The sequence below is a fragment of the Macrotis lagotis genome, chromosome 1, assembly GCF_037893015.1.
Source record: "Macrotis lagotis isolate mMagLag1 chromosome 1, bilby.v1.9.chrom.fasta, whole genome shotgun sequence".
NCBI lineage: Eukaryota > Metazoa > Chordata > Mammalia > Peramelemorphia > Peramelidae > Macrotis > Macrotis lagotis.
The window spans coordinates 132,214,610-132,220,913 of NC_133658.1; positions in this window are offsets into that span (position 1 = coordinate 132,214,610).

Consider the following 6,304-nt stretch of genomic DNA (forward strand, 5'->3'; position numbering starts at 1 on the left):
CAGCTGCTTCCAGAGGTGATTGCTCCTTTTTCTTCAAGCAGAAATTGGATACCCACTTCTCTGGCACATGATAGTGAGGACCCCTTTCTGATATGAATTACACCATATGGTCACCAAGGTCCCTATCAACCCTCTGATTCTATGACTTTGTGATTCATCTGCCTCCAAAGCTTCTTTCTTTCTATCACAAGTGCCTGTAGCTTCATAGTAGTATAATTATCTTACATATGAGGAAACTGAGATGTAAGGAGGTAAGATGAACTGGGGTCACACAATTAATAAATAACCATAAATATTCAAAGACAGTCATCCCAACACAAAATCCAGCATGACTCCCATTTTACCACTTATTCTCTCGAAATTTCAGTACCTGCCTCTAATATAAAAAGAAAGATCTTTATGCAAGAAGCACAAAGTTGGAGAGGTTAATGATTCATCAAAAAGGAATCATTTCTTTTTTTCTAATTCCCAAGGTACTGCAGAGGTGCAGACATATTTCTTTGTCCCCAAACCTACCTTATGACCTAGCAGAGTAGACAATTATTTTATTTGTAGTCTCAGAACTCTATTCTTCATGAAGGACTCTGCAATTGATTTGATATAATATTTAAAGAGTTACTATTAGAGACTCTGACCAGTTATTTCCAGGCCATTTCATATCCTATCCCCTTGCTAAAGTTTGTCCTTCATTTTTAAGAAGACCATGACATCAGAGAGGTGATGCCATGACAAGCACATGAATTGGATGTTGTGCTGAGTCACCAGTCTCACTTTGTCCTCCAGAGTCATCTAGGTCCAGTGACCAGATATGATAAGTGTCAGAGAGGCTGGATTCAAACTCCTATCCTCCTGATTCCAAGCTCAGTGCTCCATCCACAGTGCCATCCAGCTGCCCTATCCTCTTGCTATAGAAATTCAGAACCTAAAGTTAGAACACTTCTGGCATGGGGGACTTCAGCCTGTACAAAAGCTGAATATGGAGTTCTTCATAGGGAGGTCAGTAAGTAGGCCTGTCTGAATGGAGAAAAGAGTATGTGAAGGCTTGGGAAATTAACCTTAATCAGACTTTGAATTGCATTAAAAGCTGAACATGATTTCTTGTGTGGTCTGTGAACAATTGTTTAACTTATCAGGGTCTCTGTTTATTCATCTCAAAAAAGAAAGGATTAAATGTTAAGCATGAGTACATGTATAAATTTTATCAGATTACTTGCCACCATGGGAAGAGGGGAGGGAAGTGGGGGTAGAAAAATGTGCAACTTATAAATTTGCAAGTGGATCAGTGTTGGTAACTACCTTTACATGTAATTGGGAAAATTAAATTAAATTTAAAAAGAAAAAGAAATCATAAGGGAGAGGACTTCAGAAAAGTCTGGAAAGACTTGCTTGCTGAGTGAAATAAGCAGAACACTATTTGTACACACTATCAGAAATATTGAGTGATAACCTCTCAGACTGTCCAATATGACTAGAAAGGACAATGATCAATGTTGGAATGAATGTAGGAAATCTGGGACACTAATACATTGTGAGTGGAGCTGGCAAGCAATCTGAAGTTATGCCCAAAAGGCAACAAAAATATGCATACCCTTTGATCCAGCAATACCACTATTGGGTCTATACCCTGAAGAGATTATGAAAAAAAGGTAAAAATATCCCTTGTACAAAAATATTCATAGCAGCCCTGTTTGTGGTGGCAAAGAATTGGAAACTAAGTAAATGTCCTTCAGTTGGGGAATGGCTTAACAAACTGTGGTATATGTATGTCATGGAACACTATTGTTCTATTAGAAACCATAAGGGAGGGAATTCAGGGAAGCCTGGAAGGATTTGCATGAACTGATGCTGAGTGAGATGAGCAGAACCAGAAAAGCATTGTACACCCTAAAAGCAACATTGGAGTGATGATCAACCTTGATGGACTTGCTCATTCCATCAGTGCAACAACCAGGGACCATTTTGGGCTATGTGCGATGGAGAATACTATCTGTATCCAGAGAAAGAATTATGTAGTTTGAACAAAGGCCAGAGACTATTACCTTAAATTTAGAAAAAGAAACCACCGTTATCTTATTAGGTAATTTTGTGCTCTTTTATACTTTATTTTTCTTCCTTAAGGATATGATTTCTCTCTTATCACATTCAACTGAGATCAATGTATATCATGAAAACAATGTAAAGACTAACAGACTGCCTTCTGTGGGGGGCAGGGGGAGGGAAGTAAGAATGGGGAAAATTGTAAAACTCAAAATTAATAAAAATCTTTCTAAAGAAAAATATTGAATGATCATCAATTCTGATGGACTTGCTCGCAGTAGGACAATAATCAAAGACAATTCTAAAGGACATGTGATGGAAAATAGCATCCACAGAAGGAACTGTGGAGTTTGAATGTGGACCAGAGCTTATTGTTCTTTAATATTTTTAAATTTGTTTTATGTATTATGGGTTCTTTTCCTTCCCGTGTTTTTTATCCTTTTTGATTTAATTCATCTTTCACAATATTACTAATATGAATATGTTTAACATAATTATACATGTATAACCCATATTAGAGTGCTATCTATCAGTTGGAGGGGTGAGGGAAGAGAAACTCAAAAACGTACCCAAAAATGATTATTGGAAAAAAAATGAGAGAATTAAGCTAGATAATTTCTAAAGTTCCTTTACATTGCCATCTTTTATCAGTCAGTCAATACATACATGGGTCTTAATTTTTCAAATTTATTTTCAATCTGCAAATTAGAAGGAAGGAAACTGGAACTAATTCTCTATCCACATAGTTGTCCAATTGATGCTACTGTTATATAGCCTTGATCATTCCACTCCCATGCTCAAGAAGTTGCTAGGACTCCCAAATGTCTTCAAATGTACATTATAAAATAAATGAATTAACACTATTCCTGATCCTCTAAGGTACAAAACTGAGAATCTTCAGATTTTCTTGACTCTCCTTCCCACTCACTTTGACAGTCTGTTTAAGAAAAGGAATATTTTCTCATTTATGAAAGCAATGTGTTTCAGGTCAAGTACAAATTATGAATGTGATGGCTACTGAAGAATAAAAAGAGCAACTTTCAAAGGACTTCCAAGTAAATATCAAAAGGTTCACAAACACATAAGCAGGAAAATACACAATACTTACTTGATCACAGTTCAGAACAATGAAACTCAGGTATGAAAACAACGAACAAAAGACTGAATGTATTTTGTGCCTTGGACTTTGCTATGGATGTTCCTACTCTTCAAATATACCCAGTGGAGGGAAGAAATAAAATACTGGAACATCCTGTTCTAGATATAATACTGACATGGAGAAATTTGAAGGAAATCAATGGTGAAAACTGTTAAATTATTGTTTCAAATGTGTAATGTCTAGTTACAGACCAGAAATTTGCTGGAAGAAATGACAGACTTCAAATGTGATTATTTGCATAAGAATCAGACAAACTAACTAAAAGATTCTTTTAATTGAAGTGTTTAAAGGAATGGGACATAGCTCATTTGAAAACACCCAAGAGAACATGAAGGGAGAGTTAGGTATAACAAGAAAAGTGTCTGATTAATGACCTCCTTGAACTGGGACCAGGGAAGGGAAGGGATGGAAAGAGAAAAGAGGGAAAGGAGGGAAGAGAGGTAAAGAGAAGGGAGGGGAAGGGAGGGAGGGGAAGGGAAAGGAGGGGAAGGGAGAGAGGGAGAGGGAGGGGAAAGGAAAGGAGGGAAGGGAAAAGGAAGGAAAGGGAAGGGGAAGGGAGGAAGAAAGAGGAAAAAGTAAGGATCTTTAAGTAAAAGTTGACAATTTGTGTTTTTTAACAAGGAAATTATTTTCAGGTAGAGGGAACTTGGTGGTCTCTGAAATTCCTTCTATAAAAGACATAATGCATGTTTTAATCAGAATCAGGGGCCCTAATGTCAGGGTGGCTATTTATTTGTATTCAAGAAAGATCAAATATATTCAAGGCACTGTATAACTAGATTAAGAGAACCATTCAATGCTTTACAAAATTAGTCATGGTATCAACACATAGAGAAAAAGAGTTAAAATTAAGTTATCTCTGACTTAAACTGTATAGAGTAAACAATGCTGTGTACACATTCGAAGATACTGAAACCTTTGAGAACTCTTCTAATCAGATTTGCTATGTAGGCATGCCTAAAGTCTGATGAGGATCTGGTTTTTCCTTCCGGTTATTTAATGTAGCTTTCAGTTACAATGGAAGGGCCCAGTATAGATAGTTTGAGCCCAGTCTTCTAGGCCAACACTAAACTCTCCAAGCCAACCTGAGAACACATTTTGGAAATTTGTGGGCCAGAAGAGGCAGATGTTAACCTTTCTTTGATGCAGCCAAGTCCCTGGACCTCATACAGAGTGCTAGGAAATATGCCATCTGTTTGATCAATGTGCCAATGCTTATCTAGCCACTGAAAAAAGCCATTTTGTAAAGAACCAGCATGGTCAGTTGAGAAGACCTGTTTAGGTTTCCAGCTCTGCCATGTACATCTTTGGACTTCAGGTCAGAAAACCTAGTTTTAAGGTGAAAATATGAAAACTAGCTGTGTGATGATAAGCAAATCTCTCAATCTTTCTGAGCTTCAGTTTCTTTTTCTGAAAAATGAGGATTCTAATATTTCTACTTGCAACTTCACAGAGTTGCTATAATTGTTGTAATCCTTGAGGGTTCTGTAAAAATAAGGTTGTTATTACAAAAATATTCTAATCTTCTATTGTTGTGCAATGCTTCATCATGGTAGAGAGGTAGCCCTGAATACTTAAAGTCAGTGAAGGAAAAATCTGAAAAATGCAGATATAATCCCAAGTATTAACTACAAATCTATTAATTGAAAACTAGAAAAATTTGTACAAATTCGGTGATAGTTAAAAAGATGGAGACACAGGGAGGGAGGGAGGGAGGGAGAGAGAGAGAGAGAGAGAGAGAGAGAGACAGACAGACAGACAGACAGACAGAGAGAGAGAGAGAGAGAGAGACAGAGACAGAGACAGAGACAGACAGAGACAGACAGAGAGACAGACAGAGAGACAGAGACAGACAGAGAGAGATAGAGAGTGACAAAGACAGAGAAACAGAGACAGAGGCAGAGGGACAGAGAGAATACTGAATTTTAACCACTATGTTTAAGGTCCTATGCTAATTGCTAGGAATACAAATATGAATTAAAAATATAATCCCCAGCATCAAGAACATAAGTTCTAAGTGGGTAAGACAACACAGGGAAAGATGGGGAATTAAAAGGTGGGGGAGGCAGTGTGAGAAGCAGTGTGGCATAGAGAGGCATGGACCCCAGCAAAACAAGGCCAAAGCTCACCTATCAGAGAAGAGAAACCCAAGGGTGGAGTCTAAGTTCCTTCTGGGGTGGAGATGGTAGAAGAGTAGGACCATTATGGGGAAATTTCCATGAAGTAGGATGGAGGCCAGGACATCTATCTGAGCTGTGGACTCAAAGACCAGAGACCAAGTTTCTCATAGTTTGAATATAATTAAGAGAATAAGACACTGAAAGTTCATCATTAAGAGGTTGATCAACAGGCAGGGAATATGATATAAGAAGCATGCAAGTATAAATGAGCACATTATGCTTGTGAGAATACAAGAACAGCCTAAGTGGGGTAGAGAACAGGTGTTCAGGAATAATACTACAGAATATCAATGGATCCCTGATTTCATCAAAAGTATGAATGGATCACAATCTATCCATGCCTTCTTATCCTGGGTACTTCTTGTCCATATCCTCCCATATATACCTTTTATGTATTGGAGGTTTTCCCCTAGGTCTTCATATTCTATTGTCACCATTGAATCTTTCAGGTTGGTCCTCTGTTATCCTTTGCTCCTATCACATTAGCAGTCCTTTTATGATCATATATTTCCTACGTTATAGCTTTCATAACATTTTTAATATTGTTATTGTGGTTTATCCTTTGATTTTGAAGAAGATCCTGACATCAAGGAGGAAATGCCATGGTAAGCAAGTGAATTGGATTTGAGTGAGGGGTGCTGTGCTAAGTCACCAGCCTCACTTTCTTCTCCAGAGTCATCTGGGTCCAGTGGTCAGATACGAATCAACATGACTGGAGATAGCTTTGGATAGGAGGTAATCAGGGTTAAGTGACTTGCTCAAGGTCACACAGATACTGTCAAGTATCTGAGGCCAGATTTACTTTGGTACTCTATTCATTGTACCACCTAGCTGTCCCTCATTTGCATTTTAATATAATTTATCATCAGTAGTACTCTGCAGCCCATTTATATTCACTATGAATCTCTTCATTGGCTTTTCTCTCATC